A 25,119-nucleotide genomic window follows, 5' to 3' on the forward strand; every position below is an offset into this window, starting at 1 on the left:
GGTCTAGGTGTCCCAGGCCTAAGAACTGTAACGCTGGCACTGTCAATGGCCAGGGCCTTCTTTAGCCCACACATAATAGCTCTTCACACTAGCCAGAGCCAAGGGTTCCAGTACCTCAGGCCTGAGTGAAACCTGTAACACCAGAGGGAGCCGTATGCTGGCTGCCACTACCACCCACTGTGGACAAAAATCCAGGGTTACAAAATCTGGCCAGGAACCAGCAAAAGCTTCTCCTCAACTACCCGTGGTCCTATCCCAGTAAAACAAAAGGATTCCAGTCAGTGGGCTGTTAACAGATACATCAAGCTGTAAAGGCAGCCCAAATCCCTGGAAGGATAAACACAAAAGATAAACACACTTACAGGTCCATTTATTGCAGTTCCTCCAACGTGATGATAAAATGTTGGTTACCCCAGCCCTCCTGCTATATACGTCATGCCTAGCTTCTCACAAACAAACAAACAAACAAACAAACAAGGCCTGCTTAAAAACATCTGGAGAGACACGGTAGATAGCAAACGTAGACACAAAACCCGTGTGGATTTAAAATAACTATTATTAGAACACTGGGGCTCTAATGGAAAAGGTGGACACTACACAAGAACAGGGGCTAACTGACTGAGACATGAAATCAAAAGGCAATGGGAAGATGGCTCAGTCAGTAAAGTGCCTGTCATGCAAGCATGAGACCCTGAGTTGGGATCCCCAGCATCGGTGCAAAACGGTAAGTGCAAGCCAAAAGACGGTGGAGGCACTGCTGCCCAGACTAACCCGAGTGAGGACCAGAGGTGGAAGGAAAGAACCAACTCCTCCAAGTTGTCTTCCAATCGCCATATGCTCACCATGACATGTACACTGAGGTATAATTGTGAGCAAGCACACTTGGGTGTGCATGTACACACATATACACAAAGGCATAAACAAGTAATGCAATAAATAAACCTGGACGTGGTGGTACATATGCAATCCCAGCACTGAGGGGGTGAAGACAGGATGATCCTGAGTTTTGCTGGAAACCAGTCCAGCCAATGTGTGAGTTCTAGGTTCAGTGAGATAGGTAAGAATACAGTGGAGAATGCCTGGGGAAGATATTTAATATCCACCCCTGCCCCCTGAGCATGCACAGCAATGCTAAAAACATAAACATAAGGTAGAAAAATAATGCAAAAGGGACAAGGAGCTTAGGAGTGTAGCTCAACTGGTAGAATTGTTGCTTAGCCTGCATGAGGCATGAGTTTGATCTCCAACGCAGCAAAAGTAGTTCTGGTGGTATACATCTACGACCACAGCATAGAGAGCAGGCAGGAGAATCAGGTGTTCAAAGTCATCCCTGACTACCTAGGGAGCTGGGGGGGGGGCAGCTTGGGCTACATAAGACTGTCTCAAAAAAAAAAAATGAAAGCATGATACCTAAGAATTGTGTGATGATTTGTAACTGTCAAATACGTATGCCATGAGCATCCCAGAAGGAAATGAAAGAGGAAAAGGAACTGAAGAAATATTTACCGTAAGAAATGCATGAGGAATTTAAAAAGTTAATGACAGACATGAAGCCACAGATAAAGGAAGTTGAGAGAACAGAATCAGCATAAAAACAAAAAGCAAACAACAAAACCCTACACAACACACATCAAGTTCAACCAAGTATAGAAAAATCAAAGACAGACAGAAATCTTAATTTAAAAAAAGCAAGCAGTGGGGTGGGTCTTGTTATATTAGACTTCATTCTAAAATTATACAAGAAGTGACAATGTGACACACTTAAATTTCTGAAGGAGAATAATCACTAGGGATCTGATACAATGATACCATATACAGTGGAGGAAAGCCTAGAACAGAGACCATGACTACAATCCTAGATCTTAAGAAGCAGAAGCAGGAGGACTGCTGCAAAGATCAAGGCCAGCCTTGTCTCCATAGTGAGGTCCAAGCCAAGTAGGGATGGGTAAATAGGTGAGACCCTATCTCAAAACACTACTAAAGAACAGAAAGGAAAAGAGGGTGAAGGGAGAGTATAAAAGAAGTCAAAAGGAAGAGGAAGAAGAGGAGAGGGGTGGAGTTAAAACCCAGAGGTAGAGTACGTGCCCTCAGTTCAATCTTCAACACCAAAAAAAAGAAAGAAAGAAAGAAAGAAAGAAAGAAAGAAAGAAAGAAAGAAAGGAAGGAAGGAAGGAAGGAAGGAAGGAAGGAAGGAAGGAAGGAAGGAAGGAAGTGTGAAAGAAATGAAGGAAGACAAACGTTGGGAGAACTTTTTGCCAAAACTCCTACCTTACGAAACACTATTTTTAAAAAGTTCTTTAAAAAGTTCTTCAGAGAAAAAGAAAATAACACAGGTCAAAAAACTCAAAATATACACAAAGAAAGCTATTAAGAGTATAGAAGGAATCATTGGACCTAAGTCTTTTCCTCATTTTTAAATGTATCTGACAGGTAACTGTGTTAGAAATAGCATCGGCAGTTTGCATTTACAGCATAACTGAAATGAGTATAAACAGTGTTGTGAGGGATTGAGATTAGAGACTGTTAAACTCATCATATTTGACTTTATGATGTTTCAGGAGCACTACATGCACTGTCAGTAATGGTGTTTTTTACTTAGTGGGTATCTAGTACCCATCAAAAGCCAGAGTGTTTAAACTATGATAAGAAAAGTATCTGCCACTCCTTATGAGTAGCAAGGTGTTCTTTGAAAACAGATGAGTAATACATGTATGCTGCCTACTCATGGGCAATTAAGAGTTGTTAATAGTAAAAGACAGAAAGAGAGAAAGCAAGAACATGTGTAATTAAAATCAAAGAAAAAAGATAAAAGAGTGGAAAACACCATCCCCTCTACTCCACCCCAACCCTCAAAAAAAAAAAAATCAAGAGAAAGAAACAAATAGAAAACAATGAAACATGGAAAAAATTATATCACAATCACTTTGAATGTGACTATTCTAAATACATAGTTGAGAGACAAATTATTAGAGCAGACAAAAACAAGACTCAACTATATACTGTCTACAAGAAACCTACACACACACACACACACACACACACACACACACACATACACCACCACCACTACCACCACCACCACCACCACCACCACCACCACCACCACCACCAACAGAAACAACACCACAAAAACAGATTTAGGACTGAGCAGGTATGGATTAAAAGTCAAGATGCACAAAAATAGATATACCATACCAACACTAATTAAAAGAACCCTGGGCCAGTACATTAATTCAGACAAAACAGAAGTCAGAGCAAGGAAAACTACCATACATAAAAGAAGCATTCCACAAAGATAAGGGAGCCAATACTTAGAAGAACTCAGTCCTCATCTGCAGCCCACATAAGGCTAAACCACTTGAAGGAGAGGTGAACAAATCCACCATTAATGTCATCTGCCTGGATCTGACAGATACAGAGGGCAGAAAATCAGTACAAATACAGTTAGAACTGAACAGCACTGCCAATCAACTTCATCTAATTGACATTTATTGAGTATTCATTCAACTCAATTTTTCTCAAGTCCATGTAGAATATTCACTGAGACAGATACCCGGGGCATTGGATATATCTTAATAAGCTGAAATGAACAGAACACCTCTGTGCCCTTAGATCATATGACAGAAAACTAGAAATTCAGTAACAGACTAACAGAAAACCCCAAACATTTGGAGATTTAATAAAAATAGCACACATTAAAGCGGGACTACCAATTTTGAAAAGTTTAAACTAAGTGAAAATTTAAATACATTTTTATATTTTAATAGGATATCTTCTATTTATTTTTTGACAATTTTACATGTGCAAACAAGGCATCCTGATTACATGTTCAAGGTTAGTTCAACACTTAAACTCAATTAGTGTACTTCATCATATTAAGAAACTAAAACGAAACTATACACCCTTATAAATACACACACATTTGACAAGATCCAGGACCCATTTATGGGTGCAACCTAGGAAAAGAGAAGTTCCCTCAACTTGATAAAGAATATCTAAAAAGGAAAAAAAAAAGCCTACATTGGTATTTTAATTAATGGAGAGAAACCAAATGCCTTCTCCCATAAGATCAGAGATAAGGCAGGGATGGCATTTAGTACCATTGCCATTCCAACTCATTCCAAAAGTCCTAGATAAGGAAGGAAGGAGGGTGGGAGGTACACAGGTAGGTAGGTGCTTTTGTCATAGATGATATGGTCATCTATTGTAGAAGTAATAAAGAAACAAAGAACCCCTGAAACTAACAAGCAATCCTAGGATGCAGGATACAAGATAAACATACAAGTTGCTTCCCTATAGAAGGCTAACAGTGAGGACGTGTGAGCTAAAACTAAAAACACGGCAGCATTTATATCAGCACCACAAAGTTAGGGGTAAATATAACCTAACAAAAGGAATAGAAGGAACCAAAGACTTTAACAGCTAGGGAGGCACTTCCAATTTCATGGAGTAGTTCCCCAAGACTCTGTATTATCAAGACATCAGCTCTGCCCAATTTTATGTAGGGATTCAATCAGCTTTGACAAAAGCCCAGATAGTGTGTCTATGAAACACAATGAGTATAAAGGACATCGTATGAAAAAGCCAAAGACTCAGAATACTCAACCACCCCACTGAGGAACGATCATGCTGGAGCACTCCCTGATGCGCTCCAACCTCAAGTCTTACTCTAAAGCAGCAGTAAACAAGACAGCAGCAGTAAACAAGACAGCATAGAGATGACCAAAGCAGAAAGAGGTAGATCCTGCAACAGAATAGAAAGCACGGAAAATGGGTTCCATAGATACTGTCAGCCCGCTTTCAACTAAGGAGCGAGGCCCACTGAAGGGAGGAAGGATCATCCCTTCGGCAAATGATGCTGTAGTATCTGACATCCACATGGAGACAACAAAGCACAGGTGTTCTCAGACCCACCTCCACATTGCAGCCACAAGTCCTCCTCTGAACCACATACCATCCACCCATTTCCCTCCACTCTATGCAAAACCACATCATGTCAATCTTGTCAGTGAGCTCAGACCTCTCAGGGTCCACGGCAGCCTTCATGGTGGGTGTCGGACCTTTCCACAGTCCCATGTCTGTTCCAGTATCTTCTCTTCCTTTCACTATGTACATTGTTCTTGGGAGTAATTGACTTCTATACTTTGGTCCTTAACTTATCCCCCAACAGTAGATATTCAGTAATATTTCATGGGTAAGTAAGTGTTTAAGTTATGTGAGTGTTGAATATATTCTGAATAGATGCGTCATTTAAAAATCTCAACGGTCATACATCAACATCCATGTTGAGTAGGTCTGGGAGCGAATGGACCTTGACTCCTTTTTGCTCATCCAAAAGTTCTACTGTCAACATATATTGCTTTTGATACAACAGAAATGGTGACAGAAACAACAAAGTAGGAAAGCACAAGAAAGGTCAGGCCTATAGGAAACATCAGAAGTAACTGCTTACTTTCTGAAGGAATCCTCTGCTTTGAAAGAAGCATTTTTATAAGCATCACATATTGGGTAGTTGTCAATACAAGTTCAGAACACCTTACTTCCCAAGAAAGCAACAGAGAAGCTCCTCCATTTTCCCAGCACTACATGGGTCCTCTCCTCTCTTCGAGGGTCTGCCAGATCAGAGCCAAGTTAAACAACTCACGAGCCACCAGCCTCTAGAATGATGGCTCTCAACCTGTAGGTTGAGACCCCTCTGAGGGTTGAAAGACCCTTTCAAGGAAGCTGCATATCATACATACTCTGTATCAGTTAAATTATGATTCACATCAGTAGCAAAATTATAGCTATGAAGTAGCAACAAAAAATAGTTTTATAGTGGGGGTCACCGTAGCATGAAGAACTGTGTCAAGGGGTCATAGCATCAGGAAAGTTGAGAAGCACTGCTGTAGAGTATCCCTTTTGGATCTGGGACATCAGGCTGGGCTCTCCGCTGGGTCATGCCAGAGAAGAGCTCCTCAGGTGACTGGATGAGGACAGAACAGATTCCTCCAACAATCGGGAGGTTAGAATATCTCCAGATCTCTGACCTTGGGAAAATCCTTCCACCCTAGGAATCCTAAGATACCCAAACAGCAACTCTCATCCACCAACAACAGCCTGCTTCGAGGCCAGCTCTCCTGTATGCTCTGCAAGCCTTGCCCCGAAGAGCAGAGCAGTATCCATGCATGCAGCACTGACCCAGTGAGGAAGCGGAGCAGAGATGGAGAGCAGTACCTACAGTCACCAAGTAGAAACAACACATAGGGTGCGCAAAACAGGACGCAAAGCTCCAACCTCGGCCTGATGGAAACCAAAGGATTATAATAAGTCAATATATATGCTCAAGTGCCAAAAAAAGAAAAAAAGGGTAAAGTTGTTGAGTGTGATCCAAAGCAAGTTCTAAGAAGCCAGGTCTGAATCAGCAAGAAAGCTGCTGACCGTGTGCAGGGTGGAAAGGGACCAGCAGAGGAGGCACCATTCCTAGTAACTACCCAGCACATGTCCACTTGTGAGAGGGGTTGCTAGGTACCATCCTCAGATGGTACAAAAGGAACAGCCAAGAAAGCTACAGCAAGCTAGCAGACCCACAGTACCTCTAAGACTAAGTCCTAGAATGACTACCACCTACTGTCAATGACACAGCCCTTCTCACGGGCCAGGCATGGTGCCTGGCACTTCAACTAACTCACCCACTCCTCTGGTCATCTCTGCAGAAGCTGGTGGAACCAGCGTCACAGGCATGCAAACTGAGTACATTCTTATACCCTGGCCCCAACACGCAGTGACAGCCCCCTGTGGGGCGTACTCTATGGTTTCTCTCTACCCTCATTCAGAAGCACAGGGCCCAGAGCCACCTAGCTACATATTAACAGCTTCTTTTGGAAAGAAAAGGAGACGTTACAGAGGTGATTCCTGTTGCCAAGGCAACTAGCTGAGGGAAGCAGGTCAGAAACATGGGAGTAATAAATGTGCAGGGAGGGTGACCTCACTAGAGGCCAGGACATCCTCCCAAACTAGACCCCAAGAACTACAGTGCCCATGTCCAGACCAAAACTCCCCTCCCTGCCTTAGAACACTGACTTGGTGTTCTGTCCCCTGCTCAAAACAACTTAGCCCAGCACAGCCCAGGGGAAGTTGCAGCACCCCACTTCCAGCTGTTGTCATTCTATGGGTGGAGTGGTAATGTGACTCTTTTGGGCCAGCTCTGCTACACACTGAAGAATGTTTTTATGGTCATTAGAACTTCTCCTCTCTGCACTGTGAAGAGCTGATCACTTCCCTTTCTCTGGGCCTCAGTTTCTCCTTCTACTGAGTTAGGCCATCTATCCTCCACCCCCACCCCCACCCACTTCCCAAGACCAATGTGCAGAATCAAGGAGAGCTCAGTCACCCGCCAGGCAAACTGAGCAGCTGGATGAAGGCAGTGCTGGTGTGGCCGTTGCTCAGGGAAGAAGGTTTCACTTCACAAAGGCTTAATGTTGCTTGAGGAAGACCTGGCAACAGGAGACCAAGAGTCAGCCAAGCCTCTCTTGACTGTGAAATGGCTACAAGTTGCCAAGTTCACTCCTGGCACCAGAGTTTGCTAGGAGGGATGACTAGAAGGCCCACCATCCAGTTTCCTCATCAGGAACATGCATACTTACATATTTGTGTACACACACACACACACACACACACACACACACACACACACCCCTCATAAATAAAAATCTGATTATCGCAGGCTTTTTCTAAGGCCAATGTGACTAAGTTTTAAATCTTTCATAAAGAAATACTCATAAAATATTCAGGTGAGTCCTGCCTGTCTCTGGAGACTAAAAGTGGCTTCAGGCAAACTAAACCACACACTCCATGGGACCCCAGGAACTCTGCCATTAGCCACAGAGCAGCACGCCCACCATGGCTGGGATTCAACAGAGCCCTTGGCAGCGACTGGGCTGGCTCAGGTCCTCAGCTGCTAGCTTGCTCCCCAGTGCACTGTGTGCTTGGCTATTGCTTTACACGATGGGGAAGCCCTGGGCTCCTGTCCGACCATTAACATGGATAATAAGACTGACAGTAAATGAGAGAACATAGATACCCCCTCCCCTGGCAATGGCTTACTCAGACCTTGCAGAAGAGGCAGGCCAGAGGACGGGTGTCAGCCTCCAGAAGCTGGCTGTTCATCTTTCTTTCCGGATTCCTCCTCCTATCTCTCTGTTCACCCAGCAATGATTCCCCATGAGCCTACTATGTGCCTTGATACTATCTACATACAGCAGGAATACACTAATGAACAATATAGGCAGAACTCTTCCCTTGTTTCCTAGCTGAGGTACAAGGTGAGCCAAGAGCACCCTCCAAAGACCTAGAATGTCCAGAAGTGCTCGAGAAAAGATGGCTACTTCTCTAAAAGACAGAGGGGCCTTGTGATTGGGCTGCCACTAGCCAAATGGGCAACAACGTAAGCCACAAGAAAAACAAAAACAAAAACAAAAACTAATGGCAATGACAGAAAAACCCTAAAATATGCACTCAGAATCTACACCCATATGACGGATTCAGAGACCTAAAATACACACCCACATGTGCACTAACACAGGGGAGTAAGAGAATGAATGAAAGAAGCTCAGAATGGAGGGCTTTCCCATAGGGGAATCCTAATTATTAAGTATGGGGGAAACGAAGGAAATAGAAAATCATATTTGCAGACATCACAGCCTTCACTGTTGAGTCAGGAATCCAAAATAGATGCTAAAAAATGATGGCGAGAAAGTTAGCAAAGTGTTGACATGGTCTCCAAATATCAGCCAATGGATGTGTTTGTGCAAACCAGGCAGACTGCACATCCACCAGTCTCACGGCTAGTGTCTCCAGTAGCACTGAGTCACCAGCATCTATACCACATAACACACAGGGAAAGTGACATCGCAACTGGGAAATTCCTGTTAGAAACCCATGGCTCCAGTTATCTGACAAGTATCTGACAGCCAGGAAGTGGGCTTACACAATTGCTGGAAGCTCATTAAAGGGGTCAAAGACTCAGAAGTCAAAGAAAGAGCAGGGATCTGGGCCCAGAGAAAGGAGACTCAGTAGCTCCATGTAAGTGGAACTGGATGCTGGGGTAGAAGAAGGTTATCAAGGGACCACTGGCAAATTCTGAGTAAGAAACAGAGATTAATTTATAGTATTGTTACAAACTTAATAACCTGATCCAAAACCAGAAATCTAAATACTCTGAAATGTATTACTTTTGAGATAAGAGACAGACAGACAGATGGACATGACATGATATACGTAAGAGATAATAAATTATTTGCCTATAAAACTGAAGCTTTAGGAAGTTGGGGGATGGCTCAAGTGCAAAGGGCTCGCTTTGAAAGCACAAAGGCCTGACTTTGGATCCTGAGAACCCGTGGGGAAAATCGGGAACGCTAGTGTACGGTTGTCATCCCAGCGGTGCAGAGATGGGCAGCAGAGACCAGTGGATCCCTGAAGCTTGGCTGGCCGGCCAGCTCAGTGAACTTGACAAAGTTCCCAGCCAGTGAGAGACCCTGTCTCAAACAGAAACATGGAGGACGCCTGGGGAGTGACCACCACCATTGACTCCAGATCCTCATGCACTCACAAAACGTATACGTCGGACCCAGCGCATTTTCAGTTTCTGACTTTTAGACTGGGAGCATATAACCAACAGGGTATAAGCAAACACTCCGAAATCTGAAAAAGTATGAAATCTGGGGTACGTATGCTCTCAGGAATCTCAGATAGGCAAAACTCAACCTGTAATTTAATTTCCTGTATCAATATTAATTTCATAGTATAACTCGAACATTATATTATAATTATACGAGGTGTTAACATTTGAAGAAGCTGGGTGAAAAAATCTGTGCAAATGTTTGCTATTATTTTTGTAAGTATTTTTTTATAAGTTGAAATTATTTTTAGATGAAAACCTGAAGCTGGAGAGACGGCTGGGAGGGAGGTAAAGACCCTTGCTGCCAAGAGGAACGACCTGGGTCCCATTTCTGGGCCCTGCATGATAGAAGAAGGGAGCCTTCTGCCATGAGCATATTGTCCTCTGGCCTGAGCATCACTGTGGCACACGTGTGTACATGCACAAATAAATATAATTTTAAAAAAACCTCAAAATCAGCGATGTTAAGCCCTGCCTTGGTGAGAAAGGCACACGCACGCGGCAGAATGAGCCAAGAAAGTAAGCCAGCTGAGGACCGCCATGAGGAGCCCCTGAGATTGCCACGCCCAGTACCAAGGAGGTCAGACAGAGTCGGGGCCTCTTCCCATTCCATTCTCACCTCTGTGGGAGCTGGCTGCCCCATCCTACCCCTCAGACAGAGTCGGGGCCCCTTCTCATTCCATTCTCACCTCTGTGGGAGCTGGCTGCCCCATCCTACCCCTCAGACAGAGTCGGGGCCCCTTCTCATTCCATTCTCACCTCTGTGGGAGCTGGCTGCCCCATCCTACCCCTCTTTACCCCCGCGCCCTCTCAACGAGATACGCGATCAACTGCCAAAAGCGAAGCAACATGAAGTCCCAACGCCAGCAGTAAGAAGCTTAAACTTCCCTTAAAAAGATGGGGAAGTCCCCATCCCCACGATTATCCTGGAGAACTGGAACAGAAGGTACTTTTCTTGCCGAGACGAGGCTGTCCTACATGGAGAGACACACAGAAGGACACTCATCTGGCAGCTGGAGAACCATGGAGCAGCTGGACTAAATGCTCTCATTCCCAGTGGGACCAGCTGGGCAGGAGTCCTCAAGTCCCTGACACGGTCACCAGGGCACTGGCCACCCACAGGATTCATGTTCTTCATGGTTCCATGTGAGATACAAGGATGTCTGATCGATGGCCGCCATGCCTCTGCTCCTAAGCCTTCAGGACTCCCACTGCCTCACGGCACATTCCCATCCCCATCGCTGTGCCTCATCTCTCCAAGGCCACAACAGTGAGCACGGGCTGCTCACGAGAGAAGGTGATATAAAACCAAATGGGAGAGGACTGTAGGCTTTCCTTCTACAAAGTGGCTGGGGGGTCTTGCCACCTCCTATCTATATCCAAGTTAGTCATCAGTACCAGGAAGGACAGCAAACTAACCCCAGGGACATGAGCATCCAAAAGCCTAGCCTACACTGAGGTAAACTTGGTTCGTTTTTCTCAGAGTGGGTTCATGGCTGTGATTTTGTTTTTTATTGCAGCCATATAAAACGGTCATATTTTCTGCTAGTAAAATTGTCCTTGGGTCATACAATGGAATCAAATTGATCAATATTTCAAAGCACTGTTAAAAAAATAAGCTTTCTCATGTTCCTGTTTATCTCTCTCTCTCTCTCTCTCTCTCTCTCTCTCTCTCTCACACACACACACACACACACACACACACACACACACGCACGCACACACGCACACACGCACACTAAGAATAGTCCACCTTCATTGGTATACAGGGTAGCAGTTTCTCCTTACTGGGCTCCCTGAAACATAAATGTTCTGGGGACAACCCAGGCTTGCACTGGCTTCCCTAGTACTCTGTGCACACAGACCACCTGCTATTTTCAGCCTCCCTCAGAAGATATTTTTAAACATCTTGAAATGCCATTTGCATACAAAGGCTCGGCTAATTATAATCTCTTCTTTAGAGCCTGGGATGGCCTCTCCTCTCCCCTCTTCCCACCACCCACAAGGTCACGCACCTCCCCAAATCTATAGCTCCTCTGCCTTCTCTCTTGGCATCTCCATAGCTCCCAAGAACCAACAGCCTGCCTTTCAGAAGCTAATCATCAAACCCATTCATCTCTGGTGACAACAGATGTCACAAAGACTCTGTTTCAGAATCCTCTTCTTGGGACCAGCGCAGCCAAGGAAAAACTGTAGATGACAGACGGTCGGTGTTCAGAGGTGCCCACAGGTACATGGAACTAACTCAGGGCAGGCCCAGTGCATCATTCTCCTGCACCCTGGATCCCAGGGCAGTGACTAGCTCATAGTAGGTGCTCAGTAAATAAACAGCCAGTGTTTATCCAGGCTGCTGATGCTCAAGAGCTGCTGATGTTCAGTAAGGATTCCCTCTCCAGCTCATTGGGAAGGAAATCAATGGCTTCATGCTCACTGTGCTCTGAAAATAACTGGAAAGCTGTTCTTAGAAAGCAAGGGTTACAAGTTTCCAGAGCTCCCATGAAGAACAGGTAAAGTGCTAGGAAGATGGGGAGCCGCTGCCACACCCTCTTGCCATGCAGCTGGAGGTTTTCACAACTACCACGCAGGCCCCCAAAAAACAAATGTTTAAAGATGAGCAACTAAATGAACTGCCATGGCCAACACTTTTTCACCTTTGGCTCAACTTCTGTCTAGCTCTCCTCCTTCCTCATCTGGTTGATACCACCTCTCTTAGTTAGGGTCTTATGGCTGTGAACAGACACCATGACCAATGCAACTTTTATAAAGGACATTTAATTGGGGCTGGCTTACAGGTTCAGAGGTTCAGTCCATTATCATCAAGGCAGGAACATGGCAGCATCCAGGCAGGCATGGTGCAGGAGGAGCTGAGTTCTACATCATCACCCGAAGGAAGCCAGAAACAGACTGATCATCCTCAGGCAGCTAGGAGCAGGGTCTCCAAGCCTAACCCCACAGTGACACACTTCCTCCAACAAGGCCACACCTTCATTAATAATACAACTCCCTGGACCAAGCATATACAAACCATCACACCACCTTTGAACAAAAAGGCTGTTTTTACCATTTAACAATGTTTATATTCCAGTGGGAGCTTTCCAATGGCTTAAAAATAGACTCCGTACACACCATAGGCTCTTCCCCTGAAGAGATTGTTTACGCTAGCGTTTTCCATTTTCCTTACCAAATCTTCTCCCAAAAGGTGAAGTGAGGTCACCAACTCCCTAGCAGGCAGCTAGAATGGTTGGAACATCAGGCACCCCACTGGGCTACTCTTGACTACCAGAATCATCCATGGTACTGGGTGAGTGGTTCTCCTTGTACCATATACTCTTCAAAGAAACATGTGAGGCAAGACCCAAGGGACCAGGCCCACCAGGCCTTGAGAGCCTGGTTGGAAGAGGATACAGCAAAGAGAGTCCTAGGGCTTAGTGTCCCTGTCGGATCCCAGGACAAACACCGACTTTGGTTTAAGAAAATGTATGGACTTAAGTGCTGCCTTGCTAGCAGCCAGTTTATCCAATCATAATCCCTATTGATAAAGGATGGTCAGATGCCAGTCATCACTAATGGTAAGATGGGAAGACTGGGACCTAAGGGGGCAAGACTGATCTCAGTATGCACAGCAGGTCAGTGGTAGTGCCAGACAGGACCTGTGATACCTGTCCATCCCTCCCGTAGCACATCCCACTGTGGGGGAGGAAGACACAGCGTCCCCAAACCCTCATCACGTTCCACCGGTTTTTTAATAGACTTTAACAATTTAATGACACCAGTGGAGCTTATAAAGTAGTTTAATTGAATTAATTAGGCAGTCAAGACTTACTCCTGAGTTCCTTCCCCCCTCCCCCCTTGGCTCCTGGGAGGCTGTGCCAGCCGCCTGTTAACCCCTCAAAGATGGAAAGGCTGTGGTTCACGCTCATGTATAAGGATCTGTCACACCAACCACCATTGGTTACAGCCATCACCTCCCCTGGATCTCATGCAACCCACCTGGGTCTGCCATTAGCAGGTCTAAACTTTACATCAGCCAGATCCAAACTATGGGAAAAGCCACCATAACTAAAACCTCAGGAGATCCCTGTGAACCCATGCTGCACTCTCCTGCAGGACCCTGGATGATGGGCAGCAAGGCAGCCATTGCAGACTCAGTATGAGAGCCAGGTGATGCCCAACTCCTCCTGCCTCCGTAACCCCGACTTCCCTCCTAGGAGGGGCTGGCTCACGCTGCCCTAAGCATGGTCTGGGAGGCTTCTGGACATGCAGACTGTCAGGGTCCGTTATACCTGCTTGATCAGAAGTGCTGGGATGGGGCCAGCACAGGGTCTTAACAGACAATGCCCTCCCCAAGGACTGTAAAACAAGTCAGAGTTAGGGAAGAAAATGGGTGAAGGTCGAGGTCCCTTCTATAGCTAGAGACTTGAAAACCCACCCACTCACAAAATATCCTTATGTGGGAGAGGGAAAAATGGGGAATAACCAAACAGTTACCAGTTAGGGCCAGGCTGGGTCAAGGAGTTCACTCCCAGGAGCCCTATGATTGAAACCACAGGGAAAGCCAAAGCTTGTCCCACTGATGGGTTTCAACCAGGAGCTAAGCATCAGCACCCATCATGCTACTGGTAAAGCCTACCCTCCGATGAGATTCAAACAGCCACAGACAGCACCCACTAGGGGCCTCTAGGCCATTCTTGCTTCCTTGTTCTTTGCTATTTTCTAACTTTTCTATGCAGAACAGAGCACTTACTACCCTTTATAACAAAGAAGCACAAATTTGGCTGTTTTTATTGTTTCAAATGAAACAGGAAAATACTAGGAGATGTGACTGTTTAGGGGGCAGGAGAGCCCACGGTAACTGGGGGAGTAACGTGGGCCTCTGAACTCTCTGTCTGGGGAGGGCCTGTCCCTGTACTAGACTGGGAGGAAGAGGGAGGGAGGAGGGAAGGAGGGAGGGAGGGAAGGAGGGGGAGGGAGGGGAGGGAGGGAGGGAAGGAGGGGGAGGGAGGGAGGACAGTAAGGATGGATACATTGACTGGCCCAGGGTTGGCAAAGAGCCATTCTATGCAAGTTCTTGTTCCTTGGTTTATAATCAAATGGAGAGAGAGAGAGAGTGAGTGTGTCTGTGTGTGTGTGTGTGTGTGTGTGTGTGTGTGTGTGTGTGTGTGTGTGTGTGTGGGTCGGTGGGTCAGAAGAAGGGATGGAGAGGGGACAGAAGGAAGCAAGGAAGGAAGGAAGAGGGAAAGAGGGAAACTGGAGTTCAAAGTCCTGTGTCCACAAGCACACGCGTTAGAGCGGCTCCACACACTTGAACACACCTGGCTAGCAGGACTGCACAGGCAGTAGGTCAGTAATATATCACTGTTTCCAGGAACTTCTAAGTCTCAAAGCTGGGTTGGCTGCAGGTCCTGGTAAGTGGCCTTGGCAGGAACAGGTAATTATGAAATGTCAAGCAGGAGGCAGATGAACAAACACCAGATCCAGGATGAGGAGCTGGCTAGGCAGGAGACTTTCTATCAATAGCCAGAGTAGAGGTCACCCTGTTCCTTCTCTATAGCCTGGGAAACCATGGCATAAACAGGCAGGCAGGAGGGACAGAAGGTGGGAATCATATCTAGAAGAGATAGTATGGCAGACCAAAAAAAAAAAAAGCCGGGGTAAGGTGCTGTGGGTACCACCTATGTGTGATACAGGATGAGAGCATCATGTCAACACCAAAGCATAGAAGAGGCTCAAGGGCAGGAAGCCACAGGACATATCCAGTCTGTAACCTGCTGTCCATCCCCAAGAGGCTCAGACCTCGAGGTAGTGACACCTTTCACCTTGAGCCAGTAAACCCAGGAAGAAGCCATGTCACCATGTTTCCCATTTCCAACATGACTGGGAAGCACAGGACGCCCTGGGTGCCCTGGAAGGCTGCCTGCTTGACCCTGAAATCACCACATGTTCTTAGAGTTGAGAAGAAATCCAGCAGCCCCATGGGATCAAGGACAGGAGCCACACTCTAGAGTCACTTGACCTCCCTACTGCTGAGACACGCATTCCATGCCATTTGTTGAAGTCCCAACTCCCCATGGACCAAGTGATGTTTGCACATGGGGCTTGGCTTCCAGGGAAATACCAGCAAACTCTCTCCCCCCAATAATCTGAGCTTGGCACTGATGCCTTCCATGTGCCCAGCTCTCCCTTCCACGACACACAACTGGGACGCGTGAGACCATCTTCATCTTCTTTCCCAAGTGAGGCACCTCGAGCTCAGAGTGTCACTGCTCGGGTGAAACAGCAGTGGGGACAGAGGCGAACCTCAGACCACAGCCGCTTACTCCCATCGCGGCTCAACCGTGGCTGTACTGCAGGCCCAAGAGAAGACTGAACAGTAACGAACTTCTGCTCCTAAAAGGCACTGAAGTCCAGGCTAGAAATCTGACTGGTCAGTGGGAAGGATGCTTGGGAGACTGAAGGACAAGACCTAAGAGAAACGGTCCTGGCTCAGAGCTCTGAACACCTGAGACTGGGTGAGTCATAGAAGCAGAAGTTTGAAGGCTGCAAGTGCAGCTTAGTGGTAGAAGGCTTGCCCCCAAATGGGAGGTCCCAGGTTCAGTCCTTAACACCGCCCCCACAAAAGAATGCAGGGCAGATGTATTCTGCCTCACAGTCCTGGAGGCTGGGAAGTCTGATCACCAGAGGCTATCACCTGGCAGGGGCCTTAGGAAGAGTCTATCCACAGCCTCATCCGGACAAGGCTGTCATAATAGAAGAAGGGTAAGGGGCCGATTGTAGACTAGGCAATGTACAAGAGGCTAAATAGCAGCGCAGCCTTGTGAGAACTGACCCAGTCCCTGAGAGGAAGACTAATCCCTTTTAACAACTCAATCCTGTCTTAGGCCCCCACCTTCAGACATCACAACAGCAATCAACTTTCAACATGAGTCTCTGAAGGGGCAAAGCACAGCAGTGTGAGGGGCTCTTGATGTCCCTCACTGTCCTATCTTTGGTGTTCTTCAAGCACTCCCAGGGAAACAAGAGTCAGCACGTGGCAGGGTACAAGTGAGCATCAAACAGACGAATCCTCCAGCTGGACTCTGCACCACTCATGTTAATGGGGACCTGTCTCCCCCAGGACTGGCTTTCCCCACAGTGGGGGCCCACAAAACTTTAAGAAGTACACACACACACACACACACACACACACACACACACACACCCCTCTTATTTCTTTTAAAACCAGAATAAACTGAATTTTCAAGTCAAAGAAAACGTTCATAATGCCTTCATCTTTCTTCCAAAAAAAAAAAAAAGAGAGAAAGAAAGAAAGATAAGAAAAAGTCACTAAGTACAATTAAGTATTTTCTTTAATGAAGGAAGAACTCCCTCAAAGGACAAAAGTGCCTGGGGTCAGCAAAAGTCACAATGTGGCCATACCTCCTCAATTAAGAGTGTAATTTTTACCTGTTTAATAATCTGAGCTGATTGCACTCACCAAAGGGCCGTTCAGCTAACAATCCATTTGAAAGCTGATGACAGATGAAAAAATACTGGCTCTCCATGTGTTAGGGTTGTACCTTAGGGTATGAATTAATCACTGGGCTTTTCCAAGCCCAAGATTCGAGACTGAAACCTCCCTTGGGCTGTCTGGGTCTCAGTCCTGTGCCACTGGCTACAGATGTCAACCTTTCTTAGTGAGACATGTGAACTCACCGTGTGTCACCCTTCCTTTTTGCATGACGTCTAGCGTGTCTGAAGCATAGGAAGCACAGACCTTGGTGTGGAAAATGCAGCTGACCTCTTCAGGAGAGATGCTGTTCTCTGGACGAACTCCTTCACCAGTGACAGCGCTGTCATTGCCGAAGGAGTGGGTGTCAAGGGAGGAGGCTGCCCTTTAGAACTAGATAAGCTACCCCAAGGATCCCATCAGAAGCCACAATACCCCAGCTAAGGTAGGGACCACATCCTTAAGCACGCCAACTCCGCTGTATGCAAAGTCTGCATGTATTTTCAAATGCTTATAATGCATTTGAAAAATTACATGTATTTATATGTTAACTGTGGGAGGCAGGGTGCCAAGTATGCCAGTGTGCATATGGGGGCCAGAGGACAACTTGGTTCTCTTCCTCTACCTTGTGGGGGTCCCAGGGACTGAGCTCAGCTTTGTAGGGCACGCCAGCAAGGCCTTTACCCACTGACCTATTTATCTCACAGGTTGTTCCCTTCCACAGACACAGAAACAGAGGGCCCTGTGGTCCCTCCAACGGGTGCTTCCACCCTCTAAACCCTCCTACTGATGAACGTGGATGGTGGGGGGTGGGCTCTTCAGCCAGCTAGGCCCTGTTTCCTGGTATCAATCAGTAGGTACAGTGCAGTGTCCTAGGAGCCTCACTGAACACCTGAGCATCGTCTGGTGATGGGCTTCTCTAGTAATATGCAACAGCTACTCCCTCATATCACTCCTCTGCTGACCTCCCGGGCACAGCTCAGCCCCACAGTGGGGCTAGACAACTTCACTCCAATGCCAAGAATTACCTATCCCTGACTCAAAGCCACATGCTACGTTATGGGGCTACAGTGAGCTCTGACGAGAGGCAGTGAGAACCAAGAAGTCATGTTGGCTGGCCAAAGTCTCTGCACAAAGCGGTGAGAAGAAAGTTAAGGGCCAGAACCTGGGAAGGCATAGTGTCACTGTCAAACCAAAGCCAGACCAGAGCAGTCACATGCAGCAGGGAAGAAAAGTCTGTGAGCTCCATAAAGGATGGAGTTCCAAGAGCACCGAGGCAGCACCTGATGTCACAGGCCGAGAGGCGTGAGCATGCCTATTTCTGCCTATTCCGCACACTTCCTCCAGAGCAGAGTCACCTCATCCTCTCAGCTACCTACCACCCAGTGCTTACGTTTAATGGCTAATACCCTCAGCCTCCAAGGCCAGGAGAGCCAAGGCACCATGACTGGCATAGGCATGGCCATCCCTGTGACCCAGGCTCAGCCTAGGAGAGCCTCTCTTCCCAGTGGGAGTGGGCCTGCCTGGGGACTATGTCAACAGGTGTTGCAAGAGCTGAGAGCCACGTTTCTGATGGCACAAACTGTGTATTCAGGCCAGCCGTGCCCAGCTAAAAGCCGGGTTTGTAGTAGAAATGCCAACATGTATACATATTGGCTGAAGAGATTTTAACACGGGGTTCAGACTAGACTAATATCTAACAGGGTCCACTGTAAGACCCTGGAAGATTCAGTGTAAGGGCAGGAAAACCCCTGTGTTTCAGGGAAGGTGTTGTGTGATCTTGGGCTAGCCTCACCACTGGCTAGACTCACCACCTCCTTGAGGTGAAATTCCCTCACAGTGTCTACCTGGGGTACTCAGACATTTGGCATTGCTGCTCCCAAAAACAGCAGACTGAAGGAAGACGTCCCCCAGTCCCTCATGTGTTAAGAAAATCTCCTCACAAGGACTACAGTATTCACAGTGACTCCAGAGCCTAAGAATAGCTTAAAAGAGCAGAGGGGGGCCACCAGAGACTCTGAATCAAGGAGGAGCAGACAGGGAAACCCTTCCTTTAGAGCCACAGCCATTGGCATACTGCCAGTGAGCCTCTAGGCAGTCTCCCGCCCATCATCTGCCTGACACTGCTCTGAGCAGATTCTCCAAGGTCCAAAACAGCACAGCCCCACCACGGTTAAAGTGGTTAACAGTGTTAAAACGCACAGTGTGTGGCCAGACATCGCCTCTGCTGATGAGCTCTCTTCCAAAGGTACCCTCACAAAAGCCAAATAATACTAATGTTAGAAGCACCATGGTCTCAAGAACTGAAGAAGGAGGGGGTCTAGACTGACTGCCCACCTTCATGAAGACAGAGCAGACTGCTAGGCCCTGGATAACAGGCAATGCAGAACAGTAACCCTCCAAGAAAGAAAGTCAAGTGAGCTGGTCTGTAAGTGTCCTGCCGAAGTGCCAGGGGGGTTTCAAGTTGCAGTGCAAAGAGAGGACCTAGAGCCCAGGGACCTCTGTGCTAACAGAAAGATAGGAATTCAAAGAAGGCAGGGAAAGCAGAAGGTATGGGGCCTGGAGAAAAGAGGGCCACAGAGAGTCTAAGGCAGCTTTGGCAGAGCTCTGCTTGGCACACGCCTGTGAGGAAAACCCACATACATGGGAGCACGCTACTGAGGCTCAGCATACCCAGCTACCGTCCCAAGACTGAGGCCCAGCACACCTGTGAGTGCCTATATGTGTATACACACATACACCAGAGAGGACTGTGTGAGCATGCTGCCCAAGGCCCTGCACATGTCGGGAACGCCATTAACCTGGGATCAACAGGTGCCCATGAGAATGTCAGCCATGTAGAAAAGAGACCCTCCAGAAAGAACAAAACAGCAACTCTCACGGTTCCCACGGCAGAGGGGCAGGCTCCCAGCAGCCACGGTAGAGAACTAGCATCACACACTGGGCACCAGGCTGAGCTCTGAGACACGCCTGGCCAGAGAAGAGAGAAAATGAGAGCTAGGCCAGCGCTCCAGACCCCTGTGGGAACTGTCACCAAGTCAGTGTTATAGGTTTCATGGTCACCGTGGACTGAAAGCTGCATGGTAATGCATGCATAAAAACGCACAGCCAGATCCTAATGCAGTCTTATTTACAAGATTGAGTAGTGGGCCAGCTTTGCCCCCTCCGGCCATGGTGTGCCAGACTCGACTCTCTGCCCAAGATGCTCTGGTTCTGCCTAACAAGACGTAAGGGAATACTGCGAAAAGATCAAGCTGTTACTAAGTCAGGGGACTGCCATGGCAGTTGGAACACTGCTCCCAAAGATGTCTACATCGTAACACCTGGTGTCAGTGCATGAGGGCATGAACATGTCAATATGTCGATTTAAGCTCCCTATCCAGATGAGTGTGGGATAGGCTGGCCCCAGCCTGTCCGGGAGGCTCTAACACAAAGGCCCTTCCTCTCTTCTTCATGTGTCATTAGACATCAAATCCAGGGCCTCCCGCAGCATAGGAAAGTGCTCTATCCGTGAACTACAAACCCATCTTTGATGGTGGTCTTATGTCACTTTAAACACGTTAGCGACACGTGAACGGAGGGAACCCAATGAGCTAATGCTTCCATGAGACTGGGCTGAAGGCACCCTGGAGGACATTTTCTTATTTAGTGATTGGTATGGGAGAATCCAGCCCACTGTGGGTAGCATCACTCCTGGGCTGGTGGCCCTGGGTTCTATAAGAAAGCAGGCTGAGCAAGCCATGATAAGCAAGCCAGTAAGCAGCACCCCTCCATGCTCTCTGCATCAGCTCCTGCCTCCAGGTTCTTACCCCATGTGGTGACTTCCTTCAGTGATGACCTGTGACCTGGAAGGAGAAGCAAAATAAGGTTTCTTCTCCAAGTTGTCATGGTGCTTCATCACTGCATCAGAAACCCCAAGACACCACTGCTTTCTTTGCTCCCTTGCTTGGCTTTTAAGAAGGGGTCGCAGGCAGTCCCGGCTGATCGTAAACTCTTGATCCTTCTCCCTCCACTTCCCAAGTGTGGATCATGCTGTCTGCTCCCACTAATTATTAGCTCTTAGAGAAGAGATCTCACTAAGTTTCCCAGGCTGCTTCAGCCTCCCAAGTCGCTTGGCACTGTAGACATGGACCACTACATCTGACAAGTGGGGGGTCCTTGTAAATATAAAGGAAGCAAAACGAGACCAGCAGGGAGACAGACCACTCAAGAGGGCTGCAGTGTCACCAGGTCAGGGGCTGGATGATGCTTAGAGAAGAGGAGACTTAGCAGATCCTCCCAACGGCTTCTGTGAGTCCTGTCAACAACTGGGTCTGTTTCAGATACCTGATTGCCAGCACAGGATAAGAGCAGCAAAACTTTGGGGTGGGGGTGAGGGGACAGTCACAGATCACATATGACTACTGTCTCCTAAGGTTATAATGGAGCTGAAAAGTTTCCTAATGCCTTGTGACATCACAGCCACCATAATGTGGCTCACACTCAAGGCAATGCTGGTGTAGAGACCTATGATGTCATCAGTCACACAGAAGCACAGCTCCCAGACCATGTGTGGTACATCAGCACCTGTCACTTGATCAGTCACAACTGGTTTGTGAGTGCATTACAATACACTTTTCACCATTCTCCTAAAGTACACCTTACAAGAATGTTAGCTAGAGAATCGGCCTCAGGCGGCCCTTCAGGAAGGAGTCACTGAAGGAACTGCTGTCACAGACTTCTGCCACCACCTCTGAAGACCTTCCAGTGGAACAAGATGTCGAGGGAAAGGACTGTCCTAATGATCCTGACCCTACGTGGCCCTAAGCAAATGCTTGTGTTTGTGGGTCGTGGGGTGGTGGTGGGTGTGTGCGCGCACTCGTGCTAAGGATCAAACCTGAGGTCTTATGCAAACTATGCAATGTTCTATGACTGAACGACACCCCCAGACCTGTGCATTTGTTTTTAACAAAATCAAAAAGTTTAAAACTACATTAAAAATTGACTAGAAAAAAGCTTATAGAAAACAGATAAAGAGAAAATAATTTTCTTCAGCTGTGTACTGGATCTGTGTTTTGTGTTTTGGGGTATGTGTAAATATACGTGTGGGGTATGCATATGTACAGATGTGCTCATTCCATGCATGCACGTCTGACAGCCAGAGGTAGACACCGCGTATCTTTTTCTATTGCTCTCCACCAAACTGGCCCATAGACATGTTTACGGGAATGGTCTTGATTCTGAGACAGGGTTTCTTCTTGAACCTAGAGCTTGCTTTTTGTCTGAATTCACAGTCACCACAATGTCCTGGCGGCCAGTGAGCCATCAGGATCCACCTATCTCTGTCTCCTCCCTGGGTGCTAGAGTTGCAGGTGTGTACCACCACCACATCTGGCTTTCATGAGACGTTAGGGTTTCAAACTCAAGTCCAGGTGCTTGCAAAGCAAGTCATTTATCCACTTAGCCATCTCTCTAGTCCCAAGAATTTGTATACTAACCAAAAGTTTGCAACAAGTCAAAAAACCAAAATAATTAAAATATACTAAATAAAAGAGTTTACAGCAAGCTAAGGTTAGATCATTATTAAAGGTTTTCAATACCTTTTGTGTAATATGATTATCCACACCACAGCAGTCAATACAGGGTAATGTCATAGGCCTTCCCAGTCATTCAACACTCCTGCCACATCTGTTCACAGTAAGCACTCCACACAAGTGGGCCAGTTCTATGTTCTACATTGCATTTCCACTATACCTCTCTTTGGTCTGAAATGCTTCAATATACAGATCCTGTTCTAATTTCCTTTCTGTTGTTGGGATAAAAATCTCAGACCAAAAGCAACTTAGGGGTTACACTTCTATATCATGTCAGTAGTCAAGGCAGGAACTCAAGTAGGACGTTGAAGCAGAAACCCTGAAGGAAGGTTGTTAGTTGACTCACTCGCTGGGCTTGCTCATAAGCTCATGCTCAACCAGTTTTCTTATATAGGCTAGGACTACTTTGTTTAGGGAATGGTGATGCCCACAATGGGCTGAACCCTTCTACATCAACTAACAATCAAAACCATCCCCATAAACATAACTATGGGTCAGTTTGGCCTTAGCAATTTCCCCAGTGAGACTCCCTTCTTGGGTGACTCTGGGTTGTGTCAAGTTGCCAGCTTAAGGTAACTATGAGAAACCATCACCACTGTGTGGTAGTGTCTACAATATTTAACACATACCATAAAGGCATATAGCTCAGAAGCAGCAGGCTATTGCAGAAAACCCATGAGCGTAGATAGCTGGATCCTCCGGGTCTTTATAAGTACATGTAACAGTATCCACAACAAAAATCCTCTCATAAATATCTTGGAAGATATTTCCATCATTAAGTGGCACATAACTGGGCTAGATGATGAATCTGTGTTGCTTTATTATAGCAACTCCGTTTGTTGATCTGTCAGAGCAGCTATGGAAAACTAATACAACCCTGGCAGCAAAGCACAAAAGACAGAGGCCCGAACACCCAGCAGCAAACAGTGGAGATGCACAAAACCTGCCAATCAAATTTTATTAAACCCAAAAGAAGTAGAAAAATCAATCAACAGGAAGAGACTCAAAAGTGTCAAAAATGTCTAAAATGAAAGGGTTTAAATGCACTAAAATGGCCGCCATGAATACACCTCCATGTTATAGAGACACAGGAGAATAAAAAGAAAGCATACTTTCAGAGACGGAAAGTCTGACCCTGGGAGAAAACAACACAGCAGGTAGAACTCTGGACAGACAAGACAAGAAAGAAGAGACTGGCACTTAGGGATGTTTTAGTAGAATCTAAGAACAAACAATAACCATAAAGGGGAAACAGGCGGGAAAATAACCAGGGTGTCACTGAGCTGCCGTACAGACTTAAAAGTGTGATGAGACATACAATTGAAGTCACCAAAAATGAGGCATTTGAAAAAGTAGCGGCCTAAAGTTTCCAATTTTGGTGTAAACTATAAACCCAGAAGACCCAGAAAAATCAATGTTTCCCAAATCGAACAGCCAGTCTCAGGTACATAAACATCAACCTGCTTAAAATGAGAGCTGGAGAGCAAACTCGTAAGTCATCGGAAATTTCCCTAAAGACTTTACATAAAGAGGAGCCCATCTCCAAAGTCCCGGAGGGAAAACCATCGACCTAGAATCCTACAGCTGGCAAAGACTATCAATGAAAACCAAAAGCCAAGTACAGAACCCCAGAGCTCAAGGGTGCAGATGCAGTCACCCTTCACCAGAAGAGCATTGCTCTCTGGTAACAGCAACTCGGGTACCCCAAATACCAACATCAACGGACTGGTGACAGGAACCAACAACAGAATCCTTACAACGGGTCCTTACAACAGAATGTTGCTTGTCAATACAGGGGCAAAGCAGAGGCAGATTTGGTGCTACTGTGCAACGACTTTGCAACACCCTATTAAGAAAGAAAAGCCACACTGTAAGACATAGGACATATAGGTCCTTGTGAGCGGATTAGGACAGTCTGGTGGGACAGGTCAGGGTCTGCTAACCCTGCTAATGACAAGACTCAAGAGGATCAGGGAAACAGGGTAGGGGCCCTTTCTAGTTGACTCATTTAATTTCTGTGTCATCTGAACTGTTTTCAAAGATAGTGTGTCTAAAACTGGAGATGGGTCAGTCTGTAAACTGCCTTCTGGTCATGCACAAGGACCTGAGTTCAAATCCCCAGTATCCCTGTAAAAGGTAGGCATGGATAATGCTGGTGATACGGCTCAGTGGGTAAAGGTCCTTGCTGCCAAATCTGGCTGTGTTCAGGACCTATAACGTAGAAGGAAAGAACTGACTCCCACAGACTGTCCTCTGACCTCCTCATGTGTGCTGCTGACAGCATGCAAACACAGCAAAGACACACACAGATAAAATGTAATATGTAATATATATATACATATATATATATTATTGAAAACCTAGAACAGTGAAATGTATGTGTAACCCCAGTGCTGGGGAGG

Source organism: Rattus rattus, chromosome 1 (genome assembly GCF_011064425.1).
Source record: "Rattus rattus isolate New Zealand chromosome 1, Rrattus_CSIRO_v1, whole genome shotgun sequence".
Lineage (NCBI taxonomy): Eukaryota > Metazoa > Chordata > Mammalia > Rodentia > Muridae > Rattus > Rattus rattus.